Source organism: Hyperolius riggenbachi, chromosome 3 (genome assembly GCF_040937935.1).
Source record: "Hyperolius riggenbachi isolate aHypRig1 chromosome 3, aHypRig1.pri, whole genome shotgun sequence".
Lineage (NCBI taxonomy): Eukaryota > Metazoa > Chordata > Amphibia > Anura > Hyperoliidae > Hyperolius > Hyperolius riggenbachi.
This window is the reverse complement of record NC_090648.1, coordinates 61,796,458-61,823,736: the sequence shown is the minus strand read 5'-3', so window position 1 is coordinate 61,823,736 and position 27,279 is coordinate 61,796,458. Positions and strand designations below refer to the sequence as shown.

The window sequence follows — 27,279 nt, the reverse complement described above, 5'->3', positions numbered from 1 at the left end:
GTGTGTGTATGTGGTGCGTTTGCTAGTGTGTATGTGGTGTGTGTATGTGGTGTGTGTATGTGGTGTGTGTGCTAGTGTATATAGTGTGTGTATGTGGTGTGTGTGCTAGCGTATATAGTGTGTGTATGTGGTGTGTGTGCTAGTGTACATAGTGTGTGTATGTGGTGCGTTTGCTATTGTGTATGTGGTGTGTGTATGTGGTGTGTGTGCTAGTGTATATAGTGTGTGTATGTGGTGCGTTTGCTAGTGTGTATGCGGTGTGTGTATGTGGTGTGTGTATGTGGTGTGTGTGCTAGTGTATATAGTGTGTGTATGTGGTGCGTTTGCTAGTGTGTATGTGGTGTGTGTATGTGGTGTGTGTGCTAGTGTATATAGTGTGTGTATGTGGTGCGTTTGCTAGTGTGTATGTGGTGTGTGTATGTGGTGTGTGTGCTAGTGTATATAGTGTGTGTATGTGGTGCGTTTGCTAGTGTGTATGTGGTGTGTGTGCTAGTTTGTTTGTGTGTATGTGGTGTGTGTGCTTGCGTGCGTGCGTATGTGACGGACTTACCCATCCCCTACAGCTCACCTTAGTGGGACTTTTTCAGCTGATCGCTATTCTATTCCCCGCAGTGAGAGGTCTCTAGATAGTAGGGTGATCTAAGTCTGATCTTTACAGCAGGATCTATGGCCTGTATCAGGGTTAAGGAACATACACGGGGGCAGCACGGTGGCGCAGTGGTTAGCTCTCTCGCCTTGCAGCGCTGGGGTCCCTGGTTCGAATCCCAGCCAGGGCACTATCTGCAAAGAGTTTGTATGTTCTCTCCGTGCCTGTGTGGGTTTCCTCCGGGCACTCCGGTTTCCTCCCACATTCCAAAAACATACAGATAAGTTAATTGGCTCCCTCTAAAAATTGGCCCTAGACTACAGTACTTACACTACATAATATAGACATATGGCAATGGTTGGGATTAGATTGTGAGCTCCTTTGAGGGACAGTTAGTGACAAGATATATATATATATATATATATATACACTGTACAGCGCTGCGTAATATGTCGGCGCTATATAAATACTAAATAATAATAATAATAATAATACACACATCAAATGAAAACTGGTAGAAATGAACGCTGACTAACAATCGATCGGCGAAGGTTAACAATCTCAAACGACCAATCTGTATACACATATGAACAATCCAACTAATGGTGCCCATACACGGTACAATAAAATCGTTTGATTTTCCCATTTATTTGACCAAAGAGATCCAATCGAGTGAAAGTCAAAAAAAAAAAAATTTCCATAAAAAAAAAAAAACTAATAATTATCCCGTTTCAATAAAAATCCGACCGGACATGTTGGAAAAATCTTTATATTCGATCTAACGGAATAATCAAATGAAATTATCTAATCGAAAAAAATTGTACCATGTATGGGCACCATAAGAAGGAAGTGAGGAGAATGCGGAAGTGAGGTCTGAGGTGCCATTAACTGAATTGATCGATATCTGTACAAACATGAGCGATCATGAAAGACTGTCTATTGCGTGAGCGCTGTACACAACAAGATCGTTATATGTCATTTATATGTCATACTATCGAATAACATGTTTTTTTCAATGATAGGAATAGTGTGGAAAGTGCTGCTAAGTACTGGTGTATACATATGAATGCTTATCTCTTTGTTACCGTTATCTAATTCCTTTCACACGTCAGTGTCGCCAAAACTGCCGCTGAGTGAACCATGAGGGGAGGGGGATTCCCTCACAATAAATCTGTTAACACTTTGTGTGAGAGAAAGCTCTCAGTGAGCAGTCTGCAGAAAGCAAAGGAAATGTATCTTACGTGCAACAAACATTTGTAATAGTGTGTGAAACCCTAACTCATAACTCTGCTTCAATATAACACTGTTCTTAGCATGTCAGACTGCAGAGATTCATACCTTTGCAAATGAGACATCCCAAACACAGCTAAAATCTACACACAATGAATTAAAGCTTTTGTCTCTGATATTTAACATGAAAAGTAGGAAAATGTTTACACAGCAACATAGACATTATTTGTACATTGTCATTTCAGCTAGTTTGACAGTGTTCCTTTAACTGTACACGCTTTGTCTGATGAACGGTCGTTGGTCGAAACCATCCAACAGGACGGATCACAAACGACTCCCAATATTGGTCATTTGCTGCCATTGTTGAGGGTCTGTCGGTCACGTCTGCTCTGCGTTGATCAGTCAAAATAATAGTTAATTGATTATTTTGCTTGGGTTCAGAGCGATTTTTATCTAATGTGTGTACGTAGCTTTTCAGTATGAAGTAGTTGGTTCTAGGAATCGGGGTTGATCCACCAAGTAACGTTAAAGAGACTCCGTAACAAAAAATGCATCCTGTTTTTTATCATCCTATAAGTTCCAAAAGCTATTCTAATGTGTTCTGGCTTACTGCAGCACTTTGTACTATCACAGTCTCTGTAATAAATCAATGTATCTTTCCCTTGTCAGACTTGTCAGCCTGTGTCTGGAAGGCTGCCAAGTTCTTCAGTGTTGTGGTTCTGCTATGCACTCCCCCCTCAGGGGGGAAAGAAACACACAAATGATCTCTTGAGATTCAAAAGGAAGGCTGTATACAGCCTGCTTGTGTATGGCTGTATTTTCTATGTGTGGACATACTGTACATCAACTTACTTCCTGTTTTGGTGGCCATTTTGTTTGTTTATAAACAAACTTTTTAAAACTGTTTTTAACCACGTTTAATGCGGCGGGGAGCAGCGAAATTGTGACAGAGGGTAATAGGAGATGTCCCCTAACGCACTGGTATGTTTACTTTTGTGCGATTTTAACAATACAGATTCTCTTTAAAGGGACCCTGAGCTCAAGCTGAAAATGGAATTTGCACTTACCTGGAGCTTCCTTCCCCCATAGCCTGCGAGGTCCCCCGGCATCCTCCAGGCTCCTCTCCCGGTCCCACTGGCAGCTCCGTTAATCGCCAACTTCGGTCTGAAGTCGCCCATGCATGTCCCCGCCACACACGCTATGTGTCATCAGTACGGCCGGCATGACAGTCCTGGGAATGCACTGTTCTCTAAGACTGTACTGCGATCGATATTGGATCATTAACCCATTCAGGTTCCGTCGTTTTCACGTGAGAAATGTTCACCTCCCATTCATTAGCCTATAACTTTATCACTACTTATCACAATGAACTGATCTATATCTTGTTTTTTCCGCCACCAATTAGGCTTTCTTTGAGGGGTACATTTTGCTAAGAGCCACTTTACTGTAAATGCATTTAAACAGGAAGAATAAGAAAAAAATGGAAAAATTCATTATTTCTCAGTTTTCAGCCATTATAGTTTTAAAATACGGTAATACATGCCTTCATAATTAAAACTCACGTATTGTATTTGCCCATATGTCCCGGTTATTACACCATTAAAATTATGTCCCTATCACAATGTATGGCGACAATATTTTATTTGGAAATAAAGGTGCATTTTTTCCATTTTGCATCTATCACTATTTACAAGTTTAAAATAAAAAAAATATAGAAATATTTCATCTTTACATTGATATTTAAAAAGTTTAGACCCTTAGGTAAATATTTACATGTTTTTTTTTTTTTTTTTATTGTAATGGATTTTTTTTTATAGTAAACATTTTATTTGGGTACTTTTGGGAGGGTGGGAGGTAAACAATAGATTTATAATGTAAATGTGTGTTAATTCTTTTTTTTTTTTTTTTTCAGGTGTAGTATTACTTTTTGGCCACAGGATGGCGGCCATGAGTTTGTTTACATGACGTCACTCTAAGCGTAGCACGCGCTTAGAGTGACACATCGGGAAGGGAACGGCCAGAAAAGGCGCAGCTTCCGAGAGAAGCTGTCGCTTTTTCAGCGGGGGAGAGGAATCAGTGATCGGGCTCCATAGCCCGATACATTGATTCCTTGGCTACCGAATCCGCGGCCGGGAGTGCGCGTGCACGCGCACGATCGGTCACGGGAGCGCGCGATAGCGCGCATGGTTTCTGGACGTAGAAACTACGTCTAGGAACCAAAATAGGTTAATGGGCACCTTTAGATTGTTATTGCTGTTCCATGTGCCTGTCTCTATTGCTTTCAGTCCGGACAGGAACGCTAATAAATGAAAAAACTACTTTTTTTAGAGTAGGGAAAAGTTAGGGTGCATACACACATGCAATTTTGATTGGCTAATTTCACTACTCCCATGTTGTATGAGAGCTTACCTACGCAATCTGTTAAGGCCGTTTTACACCTTGTCGTCACAGTGCGATGCTCCACCCCATCGCACCACAGAAAACGGCATTCATATGACCCTGTGACAGAGTGCGCCAACAGGTTCATATGCATAGCACTGCCCCCCCCTGCATGCTCTTCATCGCCCCTCAGTCCAGTGACATACTCCCTGCACCACTCCATCGCAGCGGAAGTCCAACGGTAATGTGCTCTTGACTTTGCGCCAGTTTGCCGGCTGCTCGGAAACTTCTGGAGCAACGTGGTATGTGTGCTAGGCCCCATTGCCTTGCAGCTTTTACAGGTGTCAATACCTGTGCCTTATATTTGTTTTTTGAAAACCGTGTTTTTTGTAAAATGTCAAGGACTCCATGCAGGAGTTGTATCAATGTAATTGTCGAACAACCCCATTAAAATGTTTTGAAAAGGAAGTGTATGGAACGTGACTGCAGTTCAAAAATGTCACATGACTCCACCTCCTTCAGTACCAAAAGCACTTTGCTTTGAAAGCAAACCCGATGCTGAATGAAATAAAAAACAGACACTGTACTTACCCTTATATACTCGCGTATAAGCCTAATTTTTCAGTACAAAAAAATGTACTGAAAAGTTACCCCCCTTGGCTTACAAGCGAGCCAGTGGAGCAGAACGGATGGTGGAGCAGGTTTTGTTGCTGACAGAGGAGTGTAAGGATTGTGCACTAGTGATTCTGCTCTTGCCAGATGGCTCCCTGCTGTGTCCGTGCCCCCCATCCCCTGCAACATGGTGTGCAGAGTGCGCTGCTCAAGACTACCTGTGTCCCCTGGCTTGTGGAGCTGAGTATGTAAGCAACGTGTCAGCTGTGCAATGATCGGGGATTCTTTCAGTGTGGCCATAGCTGTGCCTCATATCTATGATGCCATCTAGTGGCATCTTGAGACACCGCTGTATCATCCTTGAGGCACGTCTGGCTATGGAGAGAGGGGATGACTAGTACTGGGGGAACATCTGGCTACTGTGTAGGGGGCTATACTTGAGATAGGGCTTATACGTGAGTCAATCACTTTTTCCTGGTTTATGAGGGAAAAGTGGGCAACTCAGCTTATATGTGGGCCGGCTTATACGTGAGTATATATGGTACCTACGAAGAGGGAAGCTTCTGTTTTTTCAATGGGATGCAAGACGATGAAACTCAACGCAACCCAATGCCATGGATCTAAGTGTGAATTCAGCCTCAGTGGCTTCCCACGTCCTCCTGAAGACCACTGCCGCTGCCCAGAACCCCCTTTAAGATCCCGACATAACTCTTTTCAAGCATGAGGGCAGCTGTACTGTACATGCAATAGTACGGCTGCGCAATAGCGCAGAGCCGCTAGTGTACAAGCAGCATTGGTTTACTGTGCTGTACAGCTGCATTTATACATGGGGGGGCGATCCCAATAACATATCCGATAACATTGCCGGACATATTCCAGGGGCTCATAGGTGGCAACAGTGGTCTCCAGGATGCCGTGGGAAGCCTAGAGGCTCCAGAGGCTTGCCTCTTCTTAGGTAAGTATCTGTGTTTTTTTTTTTTATTTCATTCCATCTAGGGTACGCTTTAACCACTTGAGGACCATAGGCTTTATCCCCCTAGTGACCAGGCTATTTTTTTAAATTTAGGCCACTGCAGCTTTAAGGCCTCACTGCAGGGCCGTACAACTCAGCACACAAGTGGAACCCCCCCTCCCCCCCTTTTCTGCCCAGCAACAGAGAATTCTGTTGGTGGGCTTTGATCCCTGCCACCCTGTTTGTTTATTTATTTTATTTGTTTGGTTTTTTTTGTACACAAATTTCACTATTTTTGTATTTTATAATAATCCCTCCCTTCCCTCGCCGTGCAAAGCCCCCGGTCGCACTCCCGTCATCAGGACTGTACTCCACTGGCGACGGATAAAGGATATGACTATTATCACGAACAAAGGAGTGGTGAACTTCTTTTGGAGCCTGTATGAACATATTTATGCTAGTCACACTTCCTCTTACAAACACACACCTTGAGATAAGTGCACTGTGCTTTTGACCTTAGCCGGCAGTACTCGTTGTGTTGTATATTCTTGGAATGCTTTGCTCTCCCTCTGCTAGCAGAAAATATAGAAACTGAATGCCGAAGTTTACTGCCTCATACTACCCCTAGTGACAAGTGGCCATTGATACACATTACAGCAGTCCTAATTAGAAACAAGGAAATGTAACAAGTAATGATTTAAAAAATGTGCTAAAATTGGCCTGGAGCACTTGCAAACCTCAAAATACATTGGCTGCTAAAGGGTCAAAGCTATGGTCCCACACAGTAGTAACATATGGCTGTAAAACGTGGGCTATAAATAGGGTCATGCGTAGAAAAATGAATGAGCAAGAAGACACGTTGTAGTAACTAACGTTGCAAGCTTCTAAAATGATAACATAAAAATTGTAATGTTCTAATGTTGTTAACAATATTTATCGTGCGCCCTTTTTTCTGTTTTTTCCCCCGTATTAATGATAATTGCATTAGAGTCTATGGCGGCACCCTTTTCGTCCACTAGCTGCCGGCACCGTTTTTTCCTGCTACCGTGGATATAATGATTGAACAATTTACTTTTCTATGCAATGTACACTGTGTATAGTCCATGGGTGCTGAGACATAGTCAGAGGGTAGAGACATAAAGTAACACATCAAGTACCACCTGGGCCCTCTCCTCTCCAGGGCCCCATAGCAGCTGCTATGGCTGCTATGGCTATTGCTATGCCCCTGCGCACAAAGCTGGATTGTAATGCTTATAAGTGAGGGGCCCCTGTGTAATAATGCATGCCTAGAGCTTGTTTCATCATCCGAGAATGAGGATGTGCTGGAAATAGTGCCAGGACATTATAGAGGCTTCACATTGCGTAATCCGGCCTCTCTCCAGTGCACTTTCTGTAAGTGATGAGTACAGATCCTTGAATTGGAATACTTCCAGTAAACTCTTACGGTATATATTATCATTATTGCAGAGTGTCCAGTTCAACTACAGAGAACCAGAAGCAGGAGGAGATTTTGCAGAAGAGCTGGAGGAACCTATCAGCCTCTTACAGGAATGCTTGGTCAAGTACAGTTCTGCCTTCCTAAAGCAGAAGGCATTTGCAAGGATTCATCCTTACATTAGTTAGGCCCCGTTCACACACTGCAACAAGATGGATACGCCTGTCTGGGTCTGGGAGCGTTTAAGATAGGAAAATATATAAAGCTTAAAGGACCACTATTGCGAAAAAAGTAGGCAGTTAAAATATGACAGAACCGACAGGTTTGGGGTCAGTCCATCGCCTCGTGGGGGATTCTCAGGGTTTTCTTTGTTTGCAACAGCATTTCCTGAATGGCAGTTTAACTGCAATAATAGTAAGATACCAGCCAGCCTCCCTACTCACTTGCACACAATTTTGTCAGTTAGACTTTTGCAACTACTGTTCAGGAAATGCTGTTGAAAACAAAGAAAACCTTGAGAATCCCCCATGAGGAGATGGACTAGTCCAAAACCTGTCACTTTTGTCAGATTTCTACTACCTACTGTAAGTGACAGCAACATAGGAGAAAAGTAATTTATGGCTCATTTTAGTCTGGAATAAAATGTACTTCTTATTTGTATATGACAGCAAGCAATGGGCAGCGCTCACAGGCTGCAAGTTAAGTGAAGGCTCCAGAGATGTGCACAGCCCATGAAGTATACTTCAGGCTAGCTGCCTCCATGGGTGTCAGTTTGCATTCAAATTTTAGAATTTAGATTAGTGTTCAGCACATAATTTGCATTTGATTTGTATTCAAGGTGTGTATTTAGCCTCAGAGGGGCTGTGCACATCTCTGGAGCCTTCACTTCACTTGCAGCCTGTGAGTGCTGCCCATTGTTTGCTGTCTTTTTGAACTAATGTGTATACCATTCATGGCTAGCTGCACCAGGTAAGGATTAATGTTTTTAACTTTAGATTAGCTAGGGTTCACTGTTGGACATGCTTCACTGTTAGACTAGTTTTAGGTTTTTAACTTTTGATTAAATATTTTTCACAGTTTGAATATGCTAACTATTTGATATGCTTCACTGTTGGACTAGTGGTTAGGTCTCTCTCGTGGGGGCCCGTCATCATCGTGGGAGAGTCTATTAGGGATAATTTGTGCCCAATTTATGCTGAAGCTAACGCCCTCCTTTACTGTACCTGTCTCGAATGCAAGGTGTGTAATCTGCCCGTTATTCGAGCTCTGCATACTTGTGCAGAAAGTCCATTCAGGTGCAGCATCTGTTTGGAAGTGCTGCTATTCCTTTCTGCTGTTCTTAGTTGTATATGTTTGCATATATTTTAAATTTTACAATTTTTTGCCATAGTGCCCCTTTAATGGACAAGTTCTCAAACTTGACTTTAAATCAGGGAGAGGAATGATTTTACAATGGGTAAACTCTGAATGAATAACCTATAGATTAATATTGTTAAAAAAGAAGCAATGTTATTATTACTCTTTAACTTTTATTATCCTCACGTAACAATGATGGGATGCACGTATTGATGCAAATTTGCTTCAAACTTTTAGTGGTGGAGGAGATCAGAGGTATCTGCAGTAATAGCCGTGCTCACGTTCCCGGCTGCGGAACAGCAGAAGAGAAGAGCGCGGCCGGATTACCAGGGGGATTAGAAGAAAATGAAGAGGACGGTGAGGGAGCCTCAGTTATTCACAACTTTATGGCATTAGCATTTATGGCATTTATGGCTCATACACACGTATCAACAATCTGTCCAACTATCTTCCAATCTTGTCTGTTGGAAGATAAGTTGGGGGTGGCTCATACACACATCCAACATGCACACAACCACATGACAAACCAGACAACCTAACGAACCACCTGACCTGTATGTCCACGTACCTAGACAGCTAAACAAACAACTCAATGAACATACTGCGCACGCAAGAGGACAGACGGACTACACACTCAATACAAGTAAAAGTCTTTCAAACAACTTGTACACACGCACCAACTGCGCACCAACTGTGCATCAAGTGCATGACATCAGACCAACATAGATCCAACAGATGGATTGATCAAACCGCCTGTTATCAGTTGCTCGTAAAGTTGTTTGCACGTGTAAACATGCCTGATTATCATCCAACAGCCTAAAGTCAGATGATAACCAGGCTGCAGGTTGGTCTGTGTGTACTTAGCTGAAATCTTACTAACTTAACTTGTACTTAGCTGGTACTCAACAAGACAACAAACTGATAACAGGTTGTTTGCCAGATCCAACCAGTGGATCAATCTGACCAACTATCATGCAGGCTGGAACGTGTGTACAAGTCTTTTGAACAACTTTGTTGTTTTTGAATGTGGACATGCAGTGAAGTTTGTCGTTTAGCTTGCGCGCCTAGTATTTAAAGAGACTCCGTAACAAAAATTGCATCCTGTTTTTTATCATCCTACATGTTCCAAAAGCTATTCTAATGTGTTCTGGCTAACTGCAGCACTTTCTACTATGACAGTCTCTGTAATAAATCAATGTATCTTTCCCCTGTCAGACTTGTCGGCCTGTGTCTGGAAGGCTGCCAAGTTCTTCAGTGTTGTGGTTCTGCTATGAACTCATCCTTTCTGGCCCCTCTATGCACACTGCCTGTGTGTTATTTAGATAAGAGAGAAGAGAGAAGCTGCTCTAATCAGCTGGATAAATCGTCCTCTGAGCTGGCTGGGCTTTCACATACTGAGGAATTACAAACAAGGGCAAAGCTGTTTGCAAGAAGAAAAGAGCAGCCTGAAACTTCAGTGCATGGGGGAAAGAAACACACAAATGATCTCTTGAGATTCAAAAGGAATGCTGTATACAGCCTGCTTATGTATGGATGTATTTTCTATGTGTGGACATACTGTACATCAACCTACTTCCTGGTTTGGTGGCCATTTTGTTTGTTTACAAACAAACTTTTTAAGACTGTTTTTAACCACTTTTAATGCGGCGAGGAGCGGCGAAATTGTGACAGAGGGTAATAGGAGATGTCCCCTAACGCACTGGTATGTTTACTTTTGAGCGATTTTAACAATACAGATTCTCTTTAAGTGAGCTGGTTGTTTAGTTGGTTGGTGTGTGTGTACGTACTTGATGTGTGGTTGGTCATTTTATGCAGTTGGTTGTGCATTATATTGGATGTGTGTGTACGAGCCTTTAGTCTGATCTGTCAAAGTAAACACTGTTTCTGCTGTAATGATATAATGACAGAAGTCTAGGTCTGATCTTTGGAGGAACTTCTGGACTTCCACCTGATGTGACTAAGGAGCTCTGTCGGTTATACATGTCAGTCGTGATAATATTGGCCAACTGGGATCTGCTGATCTGGGAAGTTGTTGGTAAAGGGTTATTTCTTAGTTAGCAGTAAACATGACTCACAGCGTAGCTCACTCTCTGGCACGCTCTTTTGGAAAGTCAGGAACAAGCTGGCATTATGTATTCAAATTATAATTGGAGTGGGGTGGATATATTCTGGAAACTCGGGGGAATTCTTGAGATAAAGATGCAGACACCTGTAAGATAACGTTCAATGAAGGAAACCAATACCATAGATGAAGTCATAGAACCATAAGTAGCATGAATTTCCCTGTAAAGACAAGGCAACATGGAGATTACCGTATTTTTCAGACTATAGACGTTCCTGACCATAAGACACACCTAGGTTTAGAGGACAAAAACCAGGGGGAAAAATATATATACTAATCCTGGTACATCCATGGTGACGGGGCATCTTGTGGATTATGCCCCCTCATGCCCCCTTGTACCTCTTGTGTCTACCTGTGTCCCCCTGGTGTCCTCCTGTGTCCCCATGTGTCCTCCTCTGCATGGGCCTAGTACAGGGATTCCCCAACTTTGCGGCGGGATGGAGGTTGGTATTGGCAGTGTTCACAAGTCACAAACTTCCTGCATTTGGACTATAAGCTGCAGTGACTTTTTTCCCTACTTTTGGGGGAGAAAAAGTGAGTCTTATAGTCCAAAAAATACAGTCAAGTAAAGACCAGCAGTGAAAATAACATAATGAATAAAATTGCTTATTTTTTTTACAACATTAATTCATAAATTATTTAGTCATTGTTTTCCCATTGTAAAATATTTCCTCTTCCTGATTTACTGTGACAGATTAATGCCACAACTCAGATGTCTGATCATTGGTGATCTGCGGAATCACCAATGATGCAGACGCTATACCCGATTATGTGTGATCCGCAGAATCCCCAATAATGCCAGTATAGCAAGACTGAGAGCAGAGAGTGTAGTGATTGGTGTAACCGTCCGTAACTATAATGCTTTAATGAGGCCTCACCAGAGGGGCTGGTGAGGTAAGAACAGTACACTGCGTGTGTACTAACGTACAACCTCCAGCAAGCTGGGGAAACAATACTGAAGAGACTGAATCTCTAGCGGGTGATTCAGACTATACTGCAGGCAAATGAACACCCGAGGTGCGGGTGAGTCATACTAAACCAACAGGTACCTAAAGCAGGTAATTAGGGCTAAACTATAGCCTACCAGAGCTGCTTAACCCGCGGAGCTGGCGCAGTTAACACCTCACCAGTGGCGAGGGCCTACTGGCGAGTAGAATGGTCAGACAGGCAGGGTTCGGCAACAGAGAGGTAAGTATCAGTACAGAATCATGAAACAAGAGAATAGTCGGTAATCAGGCAGAGATTCAGCAACAGGCAGGCAGATAGGGGAAAGTACAGGATCAGGAGGCAGGATCAGGGTCAGAGTTAAAGCTAAGAGTCATACACAGGAGATCAATACAGAAGCAATAACCTAGTCTGGGTGTGAAATCTTTGGCGACAACACCCGGGAACTAGTCTAAACAAATAGCAATAACAGAGTAGCAATATCCTAAGCTTGGGGGTGAGGTCCCTGGTCTCAACCCCCCTGGAACTGGTCTTAAAGTATAACAGAGCAATGAGACAACAATCCTAACCTTGGGGGTGAGGTCCTTGGTCTCAACCCTCTGGGACTGATCTAAAGTATAACACAACTATAACACAGAAATCCCAGGCTTGGGGGTGAGGTCCTTGGTCTCAACCCCCTGGGACTGATCTAAAGTATAACACAACTATAACACAGAAATCCCAGGCTTGGGGGTGAGGTCCTTGGTCTCAACCCCCTGGGACTGATCTAAAGAATAACACAACTATAACACAGAAATCCCAGGCTTGGGGGTGAGGTCCTTGGTCTCAACCCCCTGGGACTGATCTAAAGTATAACACAACTATAACACAGAAATCCTGGGCTTGGTCTGAGCTCTGCCACACAAGCGTTCACAACAACAGGCAGCGCCAGACTGAAGCCCGAAGGTTTAAGAAGCCGAGGAGATCTCACTGGCACGCCCCCAGCAGCCAGCCAATCCGGGACGTCGTGAGTCTCCTCTGCCGTCAGCTGACCAGCAGGTCAGCTGATGATCCTTCTCCCCGCATAAAGGTCCTGTCTACGCGCTAGTGATGGGCGAACAGTGTTCGCCACTGTTCGGGTTCTGCAGAACATCACCCTGTTCGGGTGATGTTCGAGTTCGGCCGAACACCTGACGGTGCTCGGCCAAACCGTTCGGCCACATGGCCGAACTAAGAGCGCATGGCCGAACGTTCCCCGAACGTTCGGCTAGCGCTGTGATTGGCCGAACGGGTCACGTGGTTCGGGCCCGAACGCGCTCTGATTGGCCGAACGGTCACGTGGTTCGGGTAAATAAATACCCGAACCACGTCATATCTCCGCCATTTCTCTGTGGGTTTAGCTTTGGGTAGGCAGGCAGGGTAGTTCGCTCTCCAGCCACGCTAGCCAGGGTCCCCCCCAGTCATTGTGTGTCGCTGCTGGGAACAGTAGTACACCGCTCGCTCAGCCACACTATATAGCATTCTGTTTACTGCCACTCTGTGTACCTCGCTCAGCCACACTATATAGCATTCTGTTTACTGTTCTGTGTCTGCTGGGAATAGTAGTACACCGCTCGCTCAGCCACACTATATAGCATTCTGTTCACTGTTCTGTGTCTGCTGGGAATAGTGGTACACCGCTCGCTCAGCCACACTATATAGCATTCTGTTTACTGTTCTGTGTCTGCTGGGAATAGTGGTACACCGCTCGTTCAGCCACACTATATAGCATTCTGTTTACTGTTCTGTGTCTGCTGGGAATAGTGGTACACCGCTCGCTCACCCACACTATATAGCATTGTGTTTACTGTTCTGTGTCTGCTGGGAATAGTAGTACACCGCTCGCTCAGCCACACTATATAGCATTGTGTGTACTGCCACTCTGTGTACACGGCTCAGCCTGACTATATAGCATTGTGTGTACTGCCACTGTGCACCTCGCTCAGCCACGCTATATATAGCATTGTGTTTACTGCCACTCTGTGTACACCGCTCAGCCAGACTACATAGCATTGTGTGTACTGCCACTCTGTGTACACCGCTCAGCCAGACTCTATAGCATTGTGTGTACTGCCACTCTGTGTACACCGCTCAGCCAGACTATATAGCATTGTGTGTACTGCCACTCTGTGTACACCGCTCAGCCAGACTATATACCATTGTTTACTGACACTCTGTGTACACCGCTCAGCCAGACTATATACCATTGTTTACTGACACTCTGTGTACACCGCTCAGCCAGACTATATACCATTGTTTACTGACACTCTGTGTACACCGCTCAGCCAGACTATATACCATTGTTTACTGACACTCTGTGTACACCGCTCAGCCAGACTATATACCATTGTTTACTGACACTCTGTGTACACCGCTCAGCCAGACTATATACCATTGTTTACTGACACTCGGTGTACACCGCTCAGCCAGACTATATACCATTGTTTACTGACACTCTGTGTACACCGCTCAGCCAGACTATATACCATTGTTTACTGACACTCTGTGTACACCGCTCAGCCAGACTATATACCATTGTTTACTGACACTCTGTGTACACCGCTCAGCCAGACTATATACCATTGTTTACTGACACTCTGTGTACACCGCTCAGCCAGACTATATACCATTGTTTACTGACACTCTGTGTACACCGCTCAGCCAGACTATATACCATTGTTTACTGACACTCGGTGTACACCGCTCAGCCAGACTATATACCATTGTTTACTGACACTCTGTGTACACCGCTCAGCCAGACTATATACCATTGTTTACTGACACTCTGTGTACACCGCTCAGCCAGACTATATACCATTGTTTACTGACACTCTGTGTACACCGCTCAGCCAGACTATATACCATTGTTTACTGCCACTCTGTGTACATGGCTCAGCCAGACTATATAGCATTGTGTGTACTGCCACTCTGTGTACACCGCTCAGCCAGACTATATAGCATTGTTCACTGCCACTCTGTGTACACGGCTCAGCCAGACTATATAGCATTGCGTACTCTGCCAGTCAGTGTGTATATTGCTGGGATCAGTAATACTCCACTCACCGTCAACCACTATATGAGCTCACCATGAGTTCCTCAGAGACCTCCGCTGTGAGCAGCACTCCCAACAACAGCAACAGCCAACGCCCCACGCAAGCTATAACATCCACCCCAGCAGCCAGTGGTCAGCAGCAGCCCTCCCCGGAGGAGAACGTTGTGTCCATCGGTCCGGCGCCAGAGCGATTAATGAGGGCTGCCATTGAGGGGATGATGGGGCCTGATGTGGAGGAGGAGGTCGGGCTCAGGCCAGCATCCCAAGTTAATGTTGAGGACGATGAGGGGTCTGTGACTGTGTCTGGGGATGTTGGGGTGGCAGAGGTGGTGGGTGGGTCAGACTCAGGAGAAGAGTTGTATGATGAGGATGATGATCGGGACCATCTGTATGTGCCTCAGAGTCCGACCCCGGAAAACATGTTGTATCGTGTGTTTAGGTACTAAAATCTGCGTTCCCAGTAGTGTTGGGCGAACAGTGTTCGCCACTGTTCGGGTGCTGCAGAACATCACCCCGTTCGGGGTGACTATATAGCAGACTATATAGCATTGTGTTTACTGCCACTCTGTGTACACGGCTCAGCCACACTATATAGCATTGTGTTTACTGCCACTCTTTGTCTGCTGGGAACAGTAGTACACCGCTCACCCGCCACTGTATAGCATTGTGCTCTGTGTCGCTGCTGGCAATAGTGGTACACCGCTCACCCACCACTGTATAGCATTTCTGTACTGCCACTGTACTGCTGCCAGTCAGCGTGTACTGTAAGGATAAGTGAAATGAGGAAGAAATCCGGTGAAAGAGGGAGGGGCAAGGGAAGAGGTGTTTCCCCTGACGGTTGTGCTGGGGAGCTGTACTCCACGGCGGCGGCCCCCCACAATGACATATGACGAGTTTGAGGAGATGGAAGAGGAGGGTATGGACAATGTGGACATAGACCCAGATTTTGTTTGTGAACGAGAACATCGCCGTCGTAGCAGCAGCACAGATGAGTCTGTTGAAGAACCCACTGCTGCACGAGTTCGCCTTGTGCCACAAGGTAGGCGGCGCGCAATTTCAGGCACCACAAGCGTGGAAGTTCAAGTGAGAGGCAAAAGAGGCGCAAACAGAAATCGCCAGCAAGGCAGGTGCTCCAAATTCTGGGCTTTCTTTGAAGACTGCACTGAGGATGTTACCATGGCGATTTGCAAGGTGTGCAAGACCCGCCTGAGCAGGGGGAAAAGTATTAACAACCTCTCCACCACCAGCATGAGCCGCCACATGCTATCCAAACATCCCACTCTGTGGGCAAACGCGGCAGGACAGGGTACCACCAGCAACACTGCCTCCCTTGGGTTCACCAGACTCACCACCAGACCCGCCTCAGCAGCAGCAGTAGCCCAGCCATTGCGTGGTTCAAAACATTCCAAAAAATCAGATGACGCTGACACTGTCACTTTCCGGAGTAGTGCTCTTGAGGTCTCCCAGTGTTCATCAAACACAACAACCAACAGCCCTTCGTTGTGCAGCCCTACGGTTCAGTTGTCTGTCTCGGAGATGTTTGAGCGCAAGAGGAAATTGCCAGCAAATGACCCCCGGGCCGTGGCAGTAAGAGCCAGCATAGCCAAGCTTCTGGCCTGCGAAATGCTGCCATATCGAGTGGTGGAGACAAACAGCTTCAAGGGCATGATGTCAGTGGCCATCCCACGTTACGTGGTTCCCAGCCGCTACCACTTTGCGCGCTCTGCAGTGCCTGAGTTGCATGAGCACGTGGTCAGCAAAATAACCCGAAGCTTGAAGAATGCCGTTGCCTGCAAGGTTCACGTATCCGCCTCTCCACAGAAAATGCAGACCGTCTGACTCAAATTAAAATGAATCAATCCTGGATTGGAAATGACTACGCAACACTCCAGGACCCCAACCAAGTAACATGACCAATGAACATCTGGGATGGTTTAGCGTTTCCGGTCCCTGTTTATTGAACCTCTCATCTGTATTACATTTATGACTGCATGGCGGCAAAAAGCATTGCTGCTATATCCGCACGCTTTTTGTCCTCATGCAAGGCCTGGGTTGTTGTGTCTCAAAAAGCATGGCCTTCTCCTCCTGCGCCTGCTCCTGTTCCATCACGTGTGCTGCTGCTGCTGGGTTAGCGTTTCCGGTCCCTGTTTATGGAACCTCTCATCTGTATTACATTTATGACTGCATGGCGGCAAAAAGCATTGCTATATCCGCACGCTTTTTGTCCTCATGCAAGGCCTGGGTTGCGTCTCAAAAAGCGTGGCCTTCTCCTCCTGCGCCTCCTCCTGTTCCATCACGTGTGCTCTGTGCTGCTGCTGCTGCTGGGTTAGCGTTACCGGTCCCTGTTTATTGAACCTCTCATCTGTATTACATTTATGACTGCATGGCGGCAAAAAGCATTGCTATATCCGCACGCTTTTTGTCCTCATGCAAGGCCTGGGTTGCGTCTCAAAAAGCGTGGCCTTCTCCTCCTGCGCCTCCTCCTGTTCCATCACGTGTGCTCTGTGCTGCTGCTGCTGCTGGGTTAGCGTTACCGGTCCCTGTTTATTGAACCTCTCATCTGTATTACATTTATGACTGCATGGCGGCAAAAAGCATTGCTATATCCGCACGCTTCTTGTCCTCATGCAAGGCCTGGGTTGTTGTGTCTCAAAGCGTAGCCTTCTCCTCCTGCGCCTCCTCCTGTTCCATCATGTGTGCTCTGTGCTGCTGCTGCTGCTGCTGGGTTAGCGTTACCGGTCCCTGTTTATTGAACCTCTTATCTTTATTACATTTATGACTGCATGGCGGTAAAAAGCATGCTATCTGCACGCTTCTTGTCCTCATGCAAGGCCTGGGTTGTTGTGTCTCAAAGCGTGGCCTTCTCCTCCTGCGCCTCCTCCTGTTCCGTCACGTGTGCTCTGTGCTGCTGCTGCTGCTGGGTTAGCGTTACCGGTCCCTGTTTATTGAGCCTCTTCTCTTTATTACATTTATGACTGCATGGCGGCAAAAAGCATTGCTGCTATATCCGCACGCTTCTTGTCCTCATGCAAGGCCTGGGTTGTTGTGTCTCAAAAAGCGTGGCCTTCTCCTCCTGCGCCTCCTCCTGTTCCATCACGTGTGCTGCTGCTGCTGCTGGGTTAGCGTTACCGGTCCCTGTTTATTGAACCTCTTATCTTTATTACATTTATGACTGCATGGCGGTAAAAAGCATGCTATCCGCACGCTTCTTGTCCTCATGCAAGGCCTGGGTTGTTGTGTCTCAAAAAGCGTGGCCTTCTCCTCCTGCGCCTCCTCCTGTTCCATCACGTGTGCTGCTGCTGCTGCTGGGTTAGCGTTACCGGTCCCTGTTTATGGAACCTCTTCTCTTTATTACATTTATGACTGCCTGGCGGTAAAAACCATGTTACCTGTGCAAAGAAACATGACATTTTCAGCATTTAAAAGACAATTTTTCCTTTGAAACTTTACAATCAATTTTCTCAAAAACTATAAGCTCTTTTTGCTAAATTTTTTTCCCTCTTGTACCCACTCCCAAGGTGCACATACCCTGTAAATTTGGGGTATGTAGCATGTAAGGAGGCTTTACAAAGCACAAAAGTTCGGGTCCCCATTGACTTCCATTATGTTCGGAGTTCGGGTCGAACACCCGAACATCGCGGCCATGTTCGGCCTGTTCGGCCCGAACCCGAACATCTAGATGTTCGCCCAACACTACTACGCGCGCACCCGCGCGAGACAGCGTCCCTACAGGAAACAGTCAGTTCCGTACCCGGCGTCCTAGACGCCGGAGAGACGGACAGGGAGCTAGAGGCAGCCGCGGTGGCGATGCCGTCCGCCGCGGCTGCGCTCATTACATTTACATTCTGAAATTTATCACTGCTGGTGGCATCTTTAGTTCTGTCAGGTGATCTGTACGGAATGTTTGTTACTGAGAGTTCTATGCACAGAGGGAGATGCGGCTTGCTTGGCAGTTGGAAAAAGCGGTTATTTCCCACAATGCAATGAGGTTCACAGACAGCAAACTGTCAGGACCATGGTCATGACATCACACTGTGGGAGGGGTTTCACCACAATATAAGCCACACAGCTGTCTCTGATGATCTATTCGATAAAAGGTAAAGATTTCTAATGGGAAAGGAGGCACCAGCTACAGATTGGGATGAAGTTCACTCCTCTTCAGGGCTGGCTTTACCATAAGGCACTGTAGGTGCGTGTTTACAGGCGCCTGATAATAGAAATGTGGCTCACTCTGCTCCCCGAGTGCCTTCTTCCCCCCTTCCCTATGCAACTTAATACTAAAGGTACCTGGGTCTACCTAATACTAAGGAACACCTGTAGCTTCCTATGATGGGCAGGGGAAGTAGGGGAGAGTTGACAGCTGGGACAGCCAACACACTTGCAGAGGGGGGAGGAGGGGGGCGGGGGTCCAGGACATATGTGCCTATAGGCTCCTGTGATGTAAATCCGGGCCTGCTCCTCTTTAAATCCAGGTTTTACATTGGGGGGTTAGTTCAAACCCAAGTCCAACAATTAAGTAGCCAGAGTATAATAAGGGGCTGTAGGTGGGCAGCCTGCCACAGGTGCGACCCTGCTAGTGTTTAAAGTAACCCCGAGCCGAAACTCAGGTTCAAAATATGATCCTAACCTGAAGAGAGCGAAGCCTCAGGATCCTATTGTAATTAGTATTGATGGCCAATAAGATGCAAATTGATCATAGCCGGCCCAGCGAGACCTCCGTGGGACGGAGGAGGATGGGGGAAGCCTCGATAGGAACCAGAGGCTTCCCCCTCCTGAGGTAAGTACCCCACTAGGGACACTTTTTTTGTATGTTACAAGCTCTCTTTAAATTACTGACCAGACTGCTGCAAAATGTATGTGCAGGCTGAGGCAACCATCACAGTAATACTTGGAGGTGAAATGAGCATCCTATAGATAGCCTTGTGTCAGGTAGTTTCCAGAGCCGGGACAAGGTCCTCCAAGGCTGAGACACCAAAGTGCGCCCCTCCATCTCTCCCATCCCAGTCGTCACACACTGATTGCTATTAGACTAAGAGGCGCCCCAGGGCCCACAACCCCTCCAACACCTTCATCTCTAGTTATCTGGCTTGCAGTCACTGCCATGTATCGCCTTTTATTATTTCTCTGTGCTTCAAACACAATAGAAGAATGATAGCTGAGTGAGTTGTGCGTCCCTCCTACACTGCGCCCTGAGGCTGGAGCCTCTCTTGCCTCTGCCTCGGTCCGGCCCTGGTAGAGTTAGATGTTTAATAAAACAACAAAATAAAACTAGTAAATAGTCGTAAGTAACAAGGTAATGGAAAGGTTAAACATTTCTGCTTGCATGACAGCTCCTTACAATAACACATGCAGAGGAAGCAACACATTATGTGACAGGGGGCCGCTACGTCTCACTAAGAGGGGAAATGCACGTCTGGCTACAAGTGTGAATTCTTCCATGGTCAATGTGTTATATGTGACAGCACAAAACAACAGAAGCTGATCACATCAGCCAAACAGAAGCATCACTAAAACAAATACTTACAAAGCACAAGTGCAATAAACATTTTACTGTGGGGAGGAGGCCAGGCTCCTAACGCCAGCCATATACAATAAAGTACACCTGTAACTTTGATTAAACAAACAAAAAAGATACCTACCTTGGGATGGGGGAAGCCCATGGATCCAAATGAGGCTTCCCCCATCCTCAGCCAGCACAATCAGCATGGAGACCCCCGAACAATCATCAGCATAGTTGCATAGTTAGTTTGGTTGAAAAAAGACATCTGTCCATCAAGACCAACCAGAACAAAAAAAATAATAATAAGTAAATAAATAAAAACACAAACCTGAACCCGCACATATGCCAGTTGATTCAGGGAAGGGCAAAAAACCTTACAAGACCTAGGCCAATTGGCCTTTAAAGGGAAAAAAAATCCTTCCCGACTCTAGATGGCAGTCAGAAAAATCTGTGGGTCAACTCTTCCAAGAATTACCATATATACGTACCTAATAATTATAGCAGTGGATGCCCTTCAAAGCAAGTAAGCATCGTAGCACTCTTTAAATGCAGATACAGAGAGTTTGCCACAACTACTTCCTGAGGTAAGATGTACCAAATTTTAACCACTCTCACTGTGAAGAACCCCTTTCTAAATAGATAGCGGTCCTCCTTCATAGTGAGAGTGGATACAATCTATAAAAACAATACAGTAGGGGAGAAATGGCAGCACATTCTACCGCCAGGCTGCATCTGCGTGACTACCAACAGAGGTGCGCAGAGCCCCCTAGAGGCAACATGTAAAATGTGTAAACCAATTTATGGCCAGCTGCTCCCAGGTTCACACGATGCTTGCTTGGTAAATAGTTAGAGGTTAGGGTCCCTTCCAGAAAGCTGGCCTCATCGCGGTGGAAGGGTCCAGTACAGACCACTCTGCATGCAAACTGTCCTGGAAGCTACAATCCTCCATTATTGTTAATTTGGTGCATCTGTTTTGAATGCAAGATGTGTATGCTGCCTAGAATTAGGCTCTGCACACCTATGCTGTTAGTCATTCAGATGCAGCCTGCTGTTTTGGGAAGCGCTGCCACCTCTCCCTTCCGTCTAAATAACAATACAGTAGCCTGCCTGCCAGGCACACTAGTGGCCTGCAGCTTGGGCTCCGTCAGAAATAGCTGAGCCTGATCAGGTTTGTATTGAATCAAATGAGCCGGTTCTTTTTGTATTGAATCGAATGAATCGGCTTATTCGATTCAATACAAAAAGAACCGTCTCATTATTGAGCCGGTTAGTATAGCTTAGAATGCGCCCTGTGTGGACGCATAGCTGCCGGCTCCCGCTGTCCTCCCCGCCTCCTCACCTGTCACCTCACCTAGCCTGGCACCTAGTAGCACCCATGGGTGCTGCTAGGTGAGGGGTGACAGGTGCAGGCAGGTGGGGAGGAGAGCTGGGAGCCGGCAGCTATGCGTCCACACAGGACATTCTGGCTATCCTAGCCTGCATGGGGAACAAGGGGTTACAGAGGCTCGGGGAGGGGGGACCCCATGCCATTTTTTTCAGATTTCCCACACTCAGAACATTCCCCAAAAATAAAAATGTTTAATTTTTTTAAAAAATATTGTTTCCCACTATCCTTTTAACATATCCTGCAAATTTGGTGTTGCTAGGATGTAAGGGGCCTTTTCTATTAACTGCTGGGAAATATTTCCCACACACTGACCATCGGCATTTAAATGTATCGGGTTTTTTTTTCTTTGAACTTTTAAAATTGATTTTCTCAAAAAGTATAAGGTCTTTTTGAAAAAGTTTTCCTCTTGTTCCCACTGTTCTTCTTAACATTCCCTGCAAATTTGGTGTTTCTATCTTTTAAGGGGGCTGTGCTATTAAATATTAAAGTTGGCGGGCAGACATTTTCTAAATGGCAGCAAATATAATATAATATTGTTCAGGCAGGACCAAAAAAAGCAGGTTTTAAAACGATAAATTACGTTCACAAGGTCTGCGCCATAAAAACGTTAAATATCGTTTTAAACAAATATCGGGCAGAAGGGGGCGCCATTATTTAACCGGCGCCATTTTTCACTGGACACCTACTGCGGAGCGCAATCTGCTTTTGCCTGTGCAGTACGATGGACTTGTTTGGGCTCGGCTATATCCATTGGAGCGCAAGTGGAAAGCCGCTAATGTGCCTGCACAAGCAGGCCACTGTATTGGTATTGTTCTCAGAAAGCTGCTACTGTGCATGTGCGCAGTGCCGACCACCTTGTGGCATTATGGGCAAATTTATACTTACCTGGAGCTTCCTCCAGCCCCATGAGGTGTTTGGGGTCCCTCAATGTCCTCTCCTGTCAAATCTGCACATAATCTTTGTAAAAAAAAGTTCACAAATGATCTCAAAAGAGCCAGATGAAAGATATGTATCTCTCAATCCTGGTGGATCTGATCTGCAGATGATTGTCCGTTAAACAAGGTGTGTATGAGATCTCCAGATATCATAGACTATGAAAGCATTTTGCAGGAACTGATCTTTTGCATGTGTACAGCATCAGTCTTTCAAACCTCCCTGACAAACCTATGTGACAGATACATTCACAGAAAACCACCCGGTAATAAGGCCGGCCATGCACGGCATGGGAGCAGGACGGGAGCGTGCGTGGCCGAGTCGTGCATGCTCTGAAGATCACGACTGGCAGCGACTGTCCCGATTACCGGTAGGATTTCAGAGAGAACGGAGCGGCCTGGGAGGACCTCATGGGGCTGAAGGAAGCACCAGGTAAGTATACATTTACTTGAATGCACACATCAGGTAAAAATCTTTGCAAACTGAGGAATTTATCTGTCGCGTAGGTTTGTCAGAGAGGCTTGAAAGACTGATCGTTCTAAAGATGCTGTACACATGCAAAAGATCAGTTCCTGCAAAATGCTTTCATAGTCTATGATATCTGCAGATCTCATACACACCTTGTTTACCAGACCTTCATCTGCAGATCAGATCCACCGGGATTGAGAGATAAATATCTCTCGTCTGGCTCTTTTGAGGTCATTTGTGAAGTTTTTTTACAAAGATTATCTGCAGATTAAGGCTGGTTTCACAGTGGGACGTTACAGGCGCACGTTAAAGCAGCCTGTAATGCACCCAAACGCACAGCAATGAAAAATCAATGGGCTGTTCACAGTGCCCACGTTGCGTTACATTGTAACGCAGCACGTCTACATAACGTACTGCATGTAGTACTTTACATGCGGCTAAGCCGTGTTAGACTGTTTGCACATGCTCAGTAGGGTTTTTTTTTTTCATTTTATGGGTGGAGAGGAGGCGGGGAGAGGCCGCTACATAGCCAGGCACATGGCTACTTATTATTCACTGCACTTGCAGTGTTTACATCCTGAAGCGGCTGCAGATTGACTGGCGGGACCACGTGATGTGGAGAGCTCTGCTCACGTGGTCTCCGCAGTGCCTCCGACAGAGCAGGCGCACCAAGAGCTGCTTGTAACGCGGCTCTTGGTAGCGTCCTGCTCCAACACCACCAGGCGTTGCGTTAGGAGCACGTTATGTGCCCTATAACGTCCCCTAAATGGAACGTCCTGGTGTGTAAGTAGCCTTAATCTTTGATCTTTCACGTTTTAAATTTTTATCTCATGTGTACCCAGCTTTAGTACTCAAAATCTGTTGGGCCTCATACTACATTGCAGTGGTAACATTGGCCAGTCAGCTGCAGGGAAAAATTGGATGTGTGTACTATAATTGGATGTGTGAGATGCAGGGGCGTAGCAATAGGGGTTGCAGAGGTTGCGACCGCATCGGGGCCCTTGGGCCAGAGGGGCCCCAAAGGGCCTTCCCTCAACTACAGTATTAGCTCTCTATTGGTCTTGTGCTCATAATAATCACCTCTTTAGATACTTTGAATAGTGGTGATTATTAACAAACTGTTCCCCACCCCCTTCTTGCACCTCTGACACTATAGTTGCCATTGGCAGGTTTTGATGCGTCGTATCAATTGCTATGTATAGAGTGCTTGGGGGGCCCCATTGTATAACTTGCATCGGGGCCCACAGCTCCTTAGCTACGCCACTGGTGAGATGTTTATATAGCATCCTGATTCCATGTGTGAGCCTGATTGGATGTGTAAACTAGCTACTTAACCTTTTGCCGCTGATGGGCCTGAGCGCGGTGGCAGCCTCGGGACCGCCTAACGTCGATCGTATGCAGTCCTCGGGGCGTGTTTTGCAGGGGATTACACATGCATCTCCACTTGGATGACGGAGCTCCGCTCCTCATCCGTCTCCCAGCGGCGATCACCACTCGGAGACTGTTTGACAGCGAAACCGCCGTCTATTTACTCCGTACAGCGCTGCGATATAAAGCAGCACAGTACTGGGGACAGCCGTGTGACACGTCTGTCCCCTCCATTGGCTCGGGGGTGATCCGCTGTCATTGGCTGAAGCCTATGACAGCCAATCACAGTGATTGGCTGGTGGGAGGAGGTATGAGGGTATACAAAATAAAAAATAAAAAAATCGAGATTTTATTAAGAAAATAAACCTATAAATATTTGTTAAAAAAAAAAAAGAAACATCCTGGGAGCGATCACAGCCCATCAACAGACATCTTTGTTGGTGGGCAGAAAAGGAAAGGGGGGGGGGGGGGGAATCACTTGTGTGCTGAGTTGTACGGCCCTGCAGTAAGGCCTTAAAGCTGCAGTGGCCTATTTTGTAAAAAAAATGGCATGGTCTTTAGGGGGGTTTAAGTAGTTAAAATTGAGGGTACGTCTGGCTACCTAATGCTAAGGGACACCAGTACCTACCTATGATGGGCAAGGTAAGCAAGGGAGAAGTGACAGCTAGGCCAGCCAGCACACTTGTGGTGCGGTTCAGCAGGGTTTGTAGGTTCATGAAGGGTGAAGTCTAAGGTGCCAGGACATCTGTGCCTGCAGGTTCCTATGAGGTAAATCTGGGTCTGCCTGCTAGAGTGGGGCCGAACCTCCGATTTTAGGTTCGTGAACCGGGTTCGCGAACTTCCGTGTAAGGTTCGGTTTGCGTAAAAGTTCGCGAACCGCAATAGACTTCAATGGGGATGCGAACTTTGAAAAAAAAAAAATTATGCTGGCCACAAAAGTGATGGAAAAGATGTTTCAAGGGGTCTAACACCTGAACCCCCAGGTGGAGGAGTGGGATACATGCCAAAAGTCCCCGGGAAAAATCTGGCGTTTTAAGGGCAGAAATCACATTTTATTGCTAAATTGGAGGCCTAAAGTGCTTTAAAACATCTTGCATGTGTATACATCAATCAGGTAGTGTAATTAAGGTACTGCTTCACACTGACACACCAAACTCACCGTGTAACGCACCGCAAACAGCTGTTTGTGTAGTGACGGCCGTGCTGGACTGGTGCGCACCATGGCGAGAGTGCAGTGGCGGGTTCACTGAACAGGAATACAGTGGCGGGTTCACTGAACAGAACAGGTATGCAGTGGTGGGTTCACAGAACAGGTATGCAGTGGCAGGTTCACTGAACAGAACAGGTATACAGTGGTGGGTTCACTGAACACAACAGGTATGCAGTGGCGGGTTAACTGAACAGGTAAACAGTGGCGGGTTCACTGAACAGAACAGGTATGCAGTGGCGGGTTCACTGAACAGAACAGGTATACAGTGGCGGGTTCACAGAACAGGTATGCAGTGGCAGGTTCACTGAACAGGTATACAGTGGCGGGTTCACTGAACACAACAGGTATGCAGTGGTGGGTTCACTGAACAGGTATGCAGTGGCAAGTTCACTGAACAGAACAGGTATACAGTGGCGGGTTCACTGAACAGGTATGCAGTGGTCAGTTCACTGAACAGAACAGGTATACAGTGGCAGGTTCACTGAACAGAACAGGTATGCAGTGGCGGGTTCACTGAACAGAACAGGTATGCAGTGGTGGGTTCACAGAACAGGTATGCAGTGGCAGGTTCACTGAACAGGTATGCAGTGGTGGGTTCACTGAACAGGTATGCGTTGGTGGGTTCACAGTACAGGTATGCAGTGGTGGGTTCACAGAACAGGTATGCAGTGGCAGGTTCACTGAACAGGTATGCAGTGGTGGGTTCACTGAACAGGTATGCAGTGGTGGGTTCACAGTACAGGTATGCAGTGGTGGGTTCACAGAACAGGTATGCAGTAGCAGGTTCACTGAACAGGTATGCAGGTATCCAGTGGGCTCACTGAACAGAACAGGTATGGTGGGCTCACTGAACAGAACAGGTATGCAGCCAGGAACAAGCTAAGCCTAACTAATCTTTCCCTATGAGAGACTGTCTGCAGCAGCTCGCCCTACTCTCACTAACGCAGGCACACGAGTGAGCGTAATGGCCGCCGCTGCCTGCATTTTATTAGGGGGGGAGTGGCTCCAGGGGCTAGTGTAGCCTAACTGGCTACACTGGGCCTGCTGACTGTGATGTAGAGGGTCAAAGTTGACCCTCATGGTGCATTATGGGGCGAACCGAACTTCCGCAAAAGTTCGCCTGCGGGACCCGAACGCGAACCACTGAAGTTCGCATGGAACCGTTCGGCCCAACTCTACTGCCTGCACCAGTTTATGACAGATTTGTGTTTTCTGTTACTTGAATAACACGTTTATCTTTTTTATATCATTTTGGCAATTTCTTAACACGTGAGATCTTGATTGAGTGGGTAAGGAAAGAAAGGCGATTGTGATTGGTCATGAGCATAGGTATAAAGTGGGAAAAGGCAGAGCAGAAGATCATACATTACCTTTATCTAAAAATTGATGCGGATGGAGGGGGGGGGGGGGGTATAGAAAGCTGATGGGGAAGGTAGAAAGTTGATGTGGATCGGGGTGGGGTGAAGGGGGTGTAGAAAGTGGCTTGATGTGGATAGGGTGGAGGGGTTATAAAGTGGATGTGGGGGGGATAATAGAAAGTTGATGCGGATGGGGGGAGGGGTAGAAAGTTGATGTGGATGGGGGGAGGGGTAGAAAGTTGATGGGGGGGGGGGGGGGGTAGAAAGTTGATGTAGATGGGGGGAGGGGTAGAAAGTTGATGTGGATGGGGGGAGAGGTAGAAAGTTGATGTGGTTGGGGGGAGGGGTAGAAAGTTGATGTGGTTGGG

At 46.3% G+C, this 27,279-nt stretch overlaps 1 long non-coding RNA gene across 1 annotated transcript in view; it reads left to right on the top strand.

Moving 5' to 3' along the window:
- The window catches only part of LOC137562653 (uncharacterized), an 84,044-nt gene that overhangs the window by 33,422 nt on the left and 23,343 nt on the right, over nucleotides 1-27,279 (top strand). Inside the window, exon 3 of the long non-coding RNA XR_011030157.1 lies at nucleotides 8,788-8,907. This is a non-coding gene — a long non-coding RNA (uncharacterized lncRNA). The remainder of the gene's footprint in view (nucleotides 1-8,787; nucleotides 8,908-27,279) is intronic.